This window comes from Elephas maximus, chromosome 23, assembly GCF_024166365.1.
Source record: "Elephas maximus indicus isolate mEleMax1 chromosome 23, mEleMax1 primary haplotype, whole genome shotgun sequence".
Classification (NCBI taxonomy): Eukaryota; Metazoa; Chordata; class Mammalia; order Proboscidea; family Elephantidae; genus Elephas; species Elephas maximus.
Window position 1 is genome coordinate 721,969 of NC_064841.1, and position 11,770 is coordinate 733,738.

The 11,770-nt window shown below is 43.5% G+C and overlaps 1 long non-coding RNA gene across 1 annotated transcript in view; it reads left to right on the plus strand.

The window, feature by feature from the left end:
* The window catches only part of LOC126066460 (uncharacterized), a 38,147-nt gene extending 26,769 nt beyond the window's left edge, over window positions 1–11,378 (plus strand). The window contains exon 3 of the long non-coding RNA XR_007515096.1: window positions 9,817–11,378. This is a non-coding gene — a long non-coding RNA (uncharacterized LOC126066460). The remainder of the gene's footprint in view (window positions 1–9,816) is intronic.
* The last annotated feature ends 392 nt before the right edge of the window (window positions 11,379–11,770 follow it).

An 11,770-nucleotide genomic window follows, 5' to 3' on the forward strand; every position in this document is an offset into this window, starting at 1 on the left:
GATGTCCTTCTCCAGGGATTGGTACCTCCTGAAAACATGTCCAAAGTGTGTGAGACGAAGAGTCACCATCCCTGTGTCTAAGCACCATTCTGTACTCCTTTCAAGACAGGTTTGTTCCTTCTTTTGGCAGTCCATGGTATATTCAATCTTCTTCGCCAACACCACAATTCAAAGGCATCAATTTTTCTCCGGTCTTCTTTGTTCCTCGTCTAGCTTTCACACGCATGTGAGGTGACTGAAAACGCCGTGGCTTGGGTTAGGCACACCTTAGGTCCTTGAGGTGACATCTTTGCTTTTTAACACTTTCAAGAAGTCTTTTGCAGTAGATTTGCCCACTGCAACGTGTCATTTGATTTCTTGACTGCTGCTTCTGTGGGTGTTGATTGTGGATCCAAGTAAAATGAAATCCTTGACAACTTAAGTCTTTTCTCCATTTATCATGGTGTTACTTATTAGTCCAGTTGTGAGAATTTTTACTTTCTTTATGTTTGATACGTAATCTGTACCGAAGACTGTGGTCTTTGACAACTCAGTGATGTATCCTTAAGTTAGCTTTTCCTCCTTCTGTGGCTCAACCTTCTGCTTCCTGGGAGGGTGTATGTGCATGATTTCAGGGAGAAAAGACCAAGGAAATATAAATAAAAAATATTTATCTCCCAAGTTCTTATCACCATAAGTGAAATGAGATTATAGGAGGTTTTTTTCTTTTTCATTCTCTTTGCTTCTTGAATATTCTAAAATCTCATCAATGTATTCTCTTAAAAACTAAAAAATCAGATAACTGACTTTTGGAAATATTTTCCTTGTAAAAATAATAGAAGCTTATTCAAAAATTTTCAAAACATTATAGAAATGTATGCTATACATGGGTCTTGCCCAATTTCTTCTAAGCAAACAGAATATATATTTAAAACTCTTTTATAGAGACCACTTCTGGTTCGGTATGATGGACTGAGCATATGATTCACATACCCTCCTTCCTCAAATCTCACTGAAATGGCAGCACAGATGTACTCCCAAGGAGACCAGATCAGGAAAACAAATACATTCTGAAAAAGGCAATAAAAAGAGAAAAATCTTGTAAAGTGATAGGAAATGGTGGCATTGAGAACTCATGAAGGCAGGTGTGAGATGGCATTGGAACACAAAACAGGTGCATTTAAGGAATGGATCACCCCCACTTCCTCTGTGACCCCAGTCTTTAGAGAACTGGACTAGGGAGTCTCTGTACTTGGGAACACCAGCAGTGGAAATTTCCCCAGAATGTATTGTTAAGTGAAATAAGCAAACATATTGTAAGACTACATATATATGTATAGATATCTCCATTGCCATTGAGTCAATTGCGACTCATAGCGACCCTATAGGATAGAAGAGAGCTGCCCCATAGGGTTTCCTGGGGCTCTGGTGGTGTAGCGGTTAAGAGCGTGACTGCTAATCAAAGGGTCAGCAGTTCAAATTCACCAGCCGCTCCTTGGAAACCCTATGGGGCAGTTCTGCTGTGTCTTATGGGTCCCTATGAGTTGGACCCAACTTGAGGACACCTAACAACAACAACAACACAGGGTTTCCAGGGAGAGGCTGGCGGATTCCAACTGCCAACCTTTCGGTTAGCAGCTGGCTCCTGTAAGACAATGCATCGGCTAATTCCATGTGTATTAACAGGTACAACAAAGCACATGTACATCAGCGTGAGTGTGCAAGCATAGACAAAGAATGGAAAGACGCTCACAGAACCTGTAATCACATCGCAGTTTCCCAGGGCTAGATGCTGGGCTGTTCTGGCTTCTAAACTCTCTCCCTGGGTGATTTTATTCATTTCCATGGCTTTAAATTCAGCCTTTATGCTGAAAACTCCCAAATTTTTATCTCTGTTAGGTAAGGCTGTCACTCTCGGTCAATCTAAGCCAACCAAGTTATGTACATGTAGCAATGGACATGTAATCCCATCAAAGCCCAGGGACTCGGTGAAATTTTGAGGCAGACACTGTTTCCAGCTAGCTTTGAATCTGAGAGGAAGAAGGGTGCCAGAGCATCACATGGCCACCAGAGTGTCGCTGCCTTTAGCTGCCAGTCGACCCCCCACTCATGGCGACCCTTGTCATCCAAACTGTTAGTAACCCTGGGTATTATCAATGAGACATTTTTATCTTTGCTGAAGTGTTAGGAGGAAATAAGTCTAGTTTACATTTCTTCTCTTGTTAGTGAAGTTAGCATTTTTCATATGTTTATAGCCATTTGTATTTCTTTTATAAATTGCCTGTCGTGTCCTTTTCTCATTTATAAATTGCATCGTTAATCTCTTCCTAATTGATATGTAGGCTGTTTTAAGACATATGAATATTATACCTATGTAATTTTTTTTTTAATTTGTGTTATGAATATATTTAGCAAACTTTTGAAAATAACTGTTTTGTAATTATTTTACTGTTGCTATTGATGCTGAATGTGCTCGGGATAGTCACTAATCTACATTACATAGGAATAAGAGAGTGGAGTGGGCTTTTGCCAAGTGCTCGTGTCTCTAACAGCATCTTCCAACAGTGGCTTCGAGTGGATCAGTCAATTATGAAAATTTTCTTCCAAAGACTGTTAAAATTATAAATATAAGACTATATTCTTATTAAAATTTTTAATAGTGTAAAAATTTCAATAATCTTTTCAATAATTGTTTCCTCTGTTTACTTTATCACTGAATATCCAAATCACACAGAACACATTGATTTAGGATATAATTCATCTTACTGACTGAGAGTAATGGGCTTGTCTTAAAAACTAAGCCCATTTGGAGATGTTTTTGTGGCCTCTTTGGGAACCATGGACCAGCATTAGGAAATGCTGATTGATGTGATCAGTAAATAAAAACAATAATAGTAAGAAGAAAAACAGCTAACATTTATAGAGCATCAACAATGTGCCAGAGAAGTCCCTGGGTGGAGAAAACAGTTAAGTGCTCGACCATTAGCTCAAAGGTTGGTGGTTTGAACCCAGCCAGAGGCGCCTTGGAAGACAGGCCTGGCTGTCTGCTTCTGAAAGGTCACAGCCGTGAAAACCCGATGGAGCGGTTCTACTCTGCACACATGGGGTCGCCATGAATTAGAACTGAGACAACAGCAACTAACAACAACGACAACTAGCCAGCTAAAAACTAAGAAGAGTATCTTTACGTGAACAACAGTGTGTCAGGTACCACTCTAAGTGTGCTGTATGGATCACATCCTGTACTTCTTAGGACAACTCCATAGGCAGGTTCCATTATTATCTCTGTTTTCCAGATGAAAGACCAGGCACAGCGAGGCAAATTAGCTTGTCCAACCTTACACGGCTACTCGGGGGGAGCAAGTCTTTGAACTTCAGGCAGTTTGTGCTCCCTGGCTGCACTTAAGACCACTTCGCAGGTGGCCTTCCTGGTGCTTTTTTTTTTCGGTTTGGTTTGGTTGTTGTAGCCTTGATTGTATCCTGGAAACCCATACTTTGTAGATCTGAGTTTGTTTTAGCTAACACGAAAATGGCAACTCCATGTGACAAGGACTCTTAGTGTGTTTAATACTGAGATCTCCAGATGGGTTTGGCCTTTAATCCCTATGAGTTTAGGAATCATTTAAAATACTCTGTGGGGTCTCCTGCAGCCCTAACAGGAGCTGAAGTAAAAATATAGAATAATGGAGCCATACCAAGAATACGGCATATGTGTTTTTCGCTGAGTTTGTCTTTATCAAGCTGGTGGCTGGTTAGTTCAGATGATCAGAAAGGTAGACACTTGCTGTCTTGGTAGGATCACAGGGCACCCAAGTGTCATTTTAGAGACCATTGGCCACCGCCTGGAGCCAGGCCAAGCTGGCAGGCTGGCCTGGGCAGTGCAGGCTGCTGGGGACCTGGGTACCAGAGCTTAAGGGAAGACCTAGGAGAATCCAGGTCAAGGGGCCTCTGACCCCTGGATGCCCAGGAGGGGGAGAATGGCCCTTGGGCGGGGGGTAGATCTGCAGTTCAGGCACGGGGGGGGGGCACAACGGCTATGGGGTGTGGGCTGGGATGGTCTTGAGAAGCTCCCACGTGAATGTCTGAGAAGTATGGTGGCCAGCAGGTCATGCGGAGTGGATTTTCCATTTTATAGGGAAAACTCCAAGCTGCTGTTTCTCGCTCCTGCTCCGTCCCAGGTCTGGTAAGGCTGCTTCATAGCCAGTAGCTTTTCATGGGAGATACACTGGAAAGCCTAGAAACAACGGTGTTTAAAAATCCTAGTAAGAACTAACATTCACTGAGCTCATAGCATGGGCCAGGCAGGATTCAAGACCTTTTACGTACACCACCCCCTGGGGCAGGTGCCGTTAATGGTCAGGGGAGGCAGGGAGGTAAATTACATAAACTGCCCCGGGCCACACAGCCTGTGTGGCAGGGGGAGACCCTACGCACAGCCCACTCTGCTGTCCTGCCTTCTCGGCATGTTAATAATTTCTTTCCCTGGGTATAGGACAAGCACTGAGCTTGCTACACTGTTCGGAATAAAACAGTAAATGCTGGTCGCGTTCAGATCTCACAGAGCTTTCAGGTTTCCACTGTACACCATCCGTGTAAGGCTGTCCCTTGTCCTCGGGCCTTCATCCCGGAGGCGTGGGGCCAGGGGCCAGGCGTCAGCTTTTAAGCAACAGAGGAGGTTGAATGTATTCTGAGAACACTTAATACATATTTTTTAATTGTTGCCTCTGTTGTCCTGTTGGGCTTATCAAGTTGCCCCTGAAGAACCAGGCCAAACTGTACATGCTGAGCTGTGTCTGGCTCCCTCCCAAGGAACAGGCCTGGCTTGGTGCCTGGGGCCCTGGATCTCCTACCAAGGCGTGGTCACTTACAGGGAAATGTCCACTGAAGGCCGAGAACAAAACTGCTGGAGCACCGAGAAGTGAACAGGGGAGGCTCGTCGTCTTAAAACCCAAGTTCCAGACTTGCAATATGGCAGGTCGGCAAATCCTCTCCCCAGATAATGACAAAACGAGACAAAATCGTTCATAACAGCTGTTCCTGATCTTTGGGAATTGACCAATGGCAAACAACAAGTCGAGAAGCAGTTTTTCATGAAAAATGGTTGCATTTTGGTTAAGAATCGTGGGTGTTGATGGGATTCTTTCCTGGAGTTGTTCCCACGGCCCCTCCTGATCAGTACAAGGGTTCCGCAGGCTGGGTCGGGGGAAAAACCTACAGCTTCACTGTTGAGGGGCTCACCTGACTTGTCGCTAGCTGCCATTGACCTGCCTGACTCATGGTGACCCCACACACATGGGAACGGAAAGCTGCCCAGCCCCGTGCCACCCCATGGTCTGCCATCCTCATGATCAGTTACGGATCAGAGGGTTGTGATCCATAGGGTTTTCGCTGGCAGGTTTCAGAACTATCTCAAGGGCTTTCTTCTTAGTTCATCTTAGTCTGGGAGTGCCACTGAAACCTGTTACTCATGAGGTGCATTGGCTGAGAATCAACCTTGGGTCTCCCATGTGGAAGCCGAGAATTCCACCACTGACCCGCCACTGCCCACTCACTCACTCACTTGATTTGTAGAAAAGGAAAAACCCTAATAGTTTTGTCAGTTAAAGGAATGATGTCTATGGTGAGTGAGTAGGGAAGGCCATGGCTTTATAACCTGAGGTTGCGGTCCTGGTTGTGGATGGGAAATAGAATGGTAGATAAGTCAGAGATCTAATAGGCAGATCCTGGAAATGAGACAGCCACATCGGGGCTTGATAAGCTTTCCACGTGTCGCTGGCTGCCTTCTGAGCAGGCACGGGGAGCCCCTCGGGCCCAAACATCTGCACTTCCCTGTCTGAGCAGGCACGGGGGGCCCCTCGGGCCCAAACATCTGCACGTCTCTGAGCAGGCACGGGGGGCCCCTCGGGCCCAAACATCTGCACGTCCCTGTCTGAGCAGGCACGGGGGGCCCCTCCGGCCCAAACATCTGCACGTCCCTGTCTGAGCAGGCACGGGGGGCCCCTCCGGCCCAAACATCTGCACGTCCCTGTCTGAGCAGGCACGGGGAGCCCCTCGGGCCCAAGCATCTGTACGTCCCTGTCTGAGCAGGCACGGGGGGCCCCTCCGGCCCAAGCATCTGCATGTCCCAGGTAACCAGGAGGCTGTGAACGTGCAGAGAGACCCTGAGCAACCGTTCAGCAGCTGGCGGGAATCTTCCTGGGCTGATAATAATGTTCTGGAACTGGATTGTGATGACGTTTGCACAACTCCGTAAATTTACAAAAAATCATTGAATTGACACAGCGTACGTACACTAATACCTCAATAAAGCTGTTTAAAACCATCCGAGTTCTTACAAATGACTCTAAGAAACATTTGGAAGACTACTTCCTTTGGTATTTTTTGGCACTCCAAAAACACTTTCCATCAGAACAATAATTAACCGTTTCTGGTAATGGATATTGGTCATCTACAATGATATCTTCAGATCTGCATAAGAGTTTAGAAGTCTTTAAATTTCTAAGACTGGCAAGAACAAGACCCACTTGAAAACTATATATTTAAAGAAAGAGCATGTGCCCTGGGACATCACAGTCCAGCACACGATGGGTGCAGACTTTGCTCCAGAAAGCCAGGTGGCACACTGCTTAAATCTGACTGCGTTTGAGAGGCTCCCAGTATTACAACAGTGAGTGAAGGAGGTAGACGCTGTGTGTGTGTCTGTGTATGAATAGATATATTTTCCTTCAGTACTGGGATGATGCTAGTAAAAAACTGAGACGCTGCCACCTACATCTGATAAATTATAAAATATACTTACTGTATTCATTATCACATTTAATCCTGAGAACAACCTTATGGATCTTGCTAAAAGATAGGGAAACAGAGGCTCAGAGTGGTTCAGCAACTCGTTCAAGGTCACATGCCTCATGTCAGAGCTGAGATTTGAAACCAAATGTCGGCGAGGATCTGGGATAACAGGCACTCGTACATGATTGGTAAGAGTGTAAATTGGTAAAACTTTCACAATAACTCGGAAATATCTACCAAAGTGGAAACTGCATGTAGTTTTTGTTCCAGCAATTCCACTTCTAATTGTGGCATGTCTATAATACAAATGTCCACCAATAAGGAATTAGTTAAACAAAGCTCTACGTATAAAATGGAACATGCAGCCATTAAAAGTGAGGTATCGTTGAATATGCTGAGAAAAGATGTGCAAGATATATTATTAAGTAAATAAAGCTGTTTCCAGTAGTTTTTGTGTTGTTTTAAAAGAAACTGACTTTCTAAAGGGCCAGGGAATGTGGGTACTATCATAAAGCCAATTGCATAATTTCTAACTGCTGTCTGTGGTTAGTTTTGAACTGGTGCTTGCGGTAGCAATGCAGCAAAGTAGTGGGATGCTGACTGGAACATAGGGCTGCCTTATTATACAGAAGCGAGTGTTTTTATGGCTTTAAAACCTATTGCCATCAAGTCATAGATGACTCGTAGAGAACCTTAGGACAGAGTAGAACAACCCCATAGGGTTTCCTAGGAGCAGTTAGTGGATTCAAACTGCCGACCTTTTGGTTACCTGCTGAATGTTTAACCACTGTGCCATCAGGGCTCCTTCTATGGCATTAGTTAAAAGGAATTCTTTCCATCCTTTCTTGCCATTCTGGAGGCCCTTCTCTTTTCCTACTTGGACCATCTAAACCTTCAGAGTTAGAAGGAAACTTAAATCAGGTGGCTAATAGACATTGGAGGAAATACTTGAGATCACTAGCCATTAGACAAATGCAAATTAAAACTACAATGAGATGCCATCTCACCCTGACATTACTAGCAAGAATTAAAACAAAACAGGAAATAGCAAAGGCTGGGGGAGACTGGAACTCTTACGCACTGCTGGTGGGAATGCAAAATGGTACAACCATTTTGGAAAACAATATGGCACTTCCTTAAAAAGCTAGAAATAGAAATACCATACAACCCAGCAACCTCACTCCTAGGAATATATCCTAGAGAAATAAGAGCTGTCACATGGCTAGACATATGCACACCCATGTTCACTGCAGCATTATTCACAATAGCAAAAAGATGGAAACAACGTAAGTGCCCATCAACAGATGAATGGATAAACAAACTATGGTGCATACACACAATGGAATATAACACAATGATAAAGAACATTAATGAATTTGCAAAACATATGACAGCATGGATGAATCTGGAGGGCATTATGCTGAGTGAAATAAGTCAATCACAAAAGGACAAATACTGTACGAGACCACTATTATAAAAACTCATGAAAATGTTTCCACACAGAAAGAAACAATCTTTGAGGGTCAAGAGGGAGGTGAAGGGTAGGGAGGGAAAAACACTATCTAGACAACAGATAAGTAGTAACTCTGGTGAACGGTAAGACAGTACACAATACTGGGGAAGTCAGCACAATTTGACCAGGACAAAGTCAAAGAAGCTTCACAGACATATCCAAACTCCCTGTGGGACAGAGTTACTGGCTGAGAGTTGGGAACCGCAGTCTCAGGGGACATCGAGCTCAATTGGGATAACATAGTCTATAAAGAAAATGTTCTACATCCAACTGTGGTGAGTAGGGACTGGGGTCTTAAAAGGCTTCAAGCGGTCATTTAAGATACATCTACTGGAGCAAAGGAAAATGAAGAAGACCAAAGGCAAAAGGGAAAGATTAGTTCAAAGGACTAATGGACCACAAGTACCACAACCATCACCAGGCTGAGTCCAGAACAACTAGATGGTACCTGGTTACCACCACTGACTGCTCTGGCAGGGGTCACGATAGAGGGTCCCAAACAGAGGGGCAGAAAATTGTGGAACAAAATTCAAATTCACAAAAACAAAAAACTGACTTGCTGATCTGACAGAGCCTGGAGTCTCCAAGCGTATGGCCCCTGGATACTCTTTTATCTCAGTACTGAGGTCACTCCTGAGGTTCACCCTTCAGTCAAAGATTAGACAGGTCTACAGGGCCAACAATAACACACATGAGGGTTGCGCCTCACAGTTCAGTCATTTATATGAGACTAATTGGCACACCAGTCCAAAAGCAAAGACAAGAAGGCAGGAAGTGATGGGAAAACTGGACAAATGGAAACAGGAAACCTGGGGCGGAGAAGGGGAGAGTGTTGACACTTTGCAGTGTTGGCAACCAACGTCACAAAACAAGTCATGTATTATCTGTTTAATGAGAAACTAATTGGCTCTATAAACTTCCACCTAAATCACAATTAAAAAAAAAAAAAGGAAACTGAAAAGTATCCAAGTTCAGTGCTTTTGAACTGTAGGTCAAGGCCTCCTAGTGAGTCCTGAAATCAGTTTTGTGGGTTACCACCAGCATTATCTCACTCATTAAATAGAAATAATGTAAAAAAAAAAAAAAAAAAAGATTTTATGAAATAAAATAAGTAGACAAAACCAAAGTATCAGAGTACATGGTACACAGAAAGGATTAGTGTTACACTGTGAAACTTTGTTTCTCACAATATGATCTGTGTTTGCGTGGAGTGTGTGTCTGTTTATTTGTGTGCACATATATGTATAGTATCTGTACATGTATGTGCTCTGTGAGTGCATTGTTGTGAATCTATGTACATACGCACACATACATGTGTACAGCATGTACTGGGTTGTAATTTAAATGTATTTCTTACTGTTGGTCCTGGGCTAAAAATTTTAAAACCACTGTCATAGTTAAATGCTTTATTTTATGGATGAGGGAGTGGAGGCCCTAACAGGCAAAGTGACTTGCCCAAGAATAGTAGCAGGGGTAGAATTCCTGCTCAGGTGTCCAGACTTACAGTTTCCTTCTTGTTATATCCTGTTTCCTAGAATCCTCTGTTGCCAGAGCCACTTCAGGACTTTAATGAGTGAGAAAGAAGTAATTGGACTTTCTTTTTTGGAAGACCGTGAGGAACAATGTGGAGGACAGAGTGGAAGGGGATCCGAGTGGAGACAGAAGCTCCGGGTGGGAGGTTTTTATAGCAGCCCTGGTGAGAGCTGGTGACTCCACTTAGCCATTGGCCTTGGGCCTGTTGAGCAAGAGAAAGGTGTAAACTTTACTTGGAAAGGAGCAATGGCAGGACCTGATGACAACCGAATTTGAAGTGATATGGAAGAAGTCAAGAAGAAGTCCCATACAGCTATCATTGTTGTTGTTGTTTTTCATGTGGAACAAAACAGAAAGAAGGAAACCCAAGAATTAGAGAAGGAACTGGTCTACAGGACTAATTGTCTCATGAATCACAGCCTCCTCTACTCTGAGACCAGAAGAACTAGATGGTGCCCAGCTACCACTACCAAACGTTCTGATCAGGATCACAAGAGACAGATCCTAATAGAAAGGGAGAAAAATGTGGAACAGAACTTCAAATTCTCAAGAAATTCACTTACTGGACCTGTGGAGACTGGAGGAACTCCTGAGACTATTGCTCTGAGATACTGTATTTAGGTTACCTCCTAAATAAATAGCAGGTTAGCTCAAAGAATGTCACTCTTGAATGTTGTGCTCTTTTAAAAAATTATCAATATGAGACCAAATGGCCAATAGTTACTCTAAAATATGGATAAGAAGGTTGGGGGCAGTGAGACTTAATTGGAATGGAACAACTAGAACGGAAATGAGGATGTTGATGCAATGTGAAGAAAGTAACCAATGTCACTGAACAATATGTTTGGAAATTGCTGAATGGGAACCTGTTTTGCTGTGTAATTGCACCAAAAAATGCAATATTAAAAAAAAAAAAAAAAGAATAAGCTGAAAGTTTCAAACTTGGGCACCTTTCTAGATAGTAGGGCTGTTTACTGAGCTAGGAAAAGAGAAGATGGAGCGTTTCAGGGGCAAAGATAACGAGAGTGGATTTGAGGTATCCTTGGAACTTTCCAGTAGAGACTTCTGTGAGAGAGGAAGAAATCCAGGCTCAGTGTGCAGAAGAGAGTTCGGGATGGAGCTGAGTATCTGCGAGTGATCAGAGGAGGTGGAAGGGCAGCTGTGAAATGAGCTTTTCTTTTGGGTTCTTTTGGCTCCTAACCCTGATGTAGTTTTCAAGGTGCCCGACTCCAAGGCCGTGGGCAGAAACCTCTGTGGCATTTCACCTCAACCAAATGCCACAGAAAAGGAAAGTGAGACCTCTGGGAGCAGACTCAGAAACCAAACCAAAACAGTCTCCTCCCAGAGGCTGTTTCTTGATTCACTCCTTTGGTTTCCGTTTGTGCCAATGTAATTAAATGACTTTCCTTTACTTGGAACCTCTTAATCTGACCACAGGGACTTCCCTCCAGCAGCGGCAGCAGCCACTCCAAGGACTTGCCACCAGAGTCCTCAGAACAGAAGCAACTGCATTTCTACTTGAATTGTTATTTCTTTGCCTCAGGAACCTTCCTGACCAGTCTTTTATGGGAAATTTGGCCTTCGGGTTCCATTACAGATATTCAATTCACAGTGAAGCCACAGAGGGCTCCCATTCATTAAAAATCCCATTCATACTCTTCAATCTGAAAACAAGAAATTGCATTTTAGATTGTGGAGGTAGCCACTCTAAATGACTCTAAATTGTTTCTCTTATGATGTATGTTTCCCGTGAATTCCAAGGGAATTTGTGAAATAGAGGGAGAAAGAAACATTTTCTCATTTCATTTTTTAGATAGATGCTAAGGCTTTGTTGGGATGAAGGGCATTTTCTCAGTGTCTGTTATCAATTTGGGGCTGTGTAAGAGAACACTTGGATGCTGAATTTGCCTGGATTTAAGATACCTAGAGATTGTTCAGGAGTGGGTAAACAGTTAA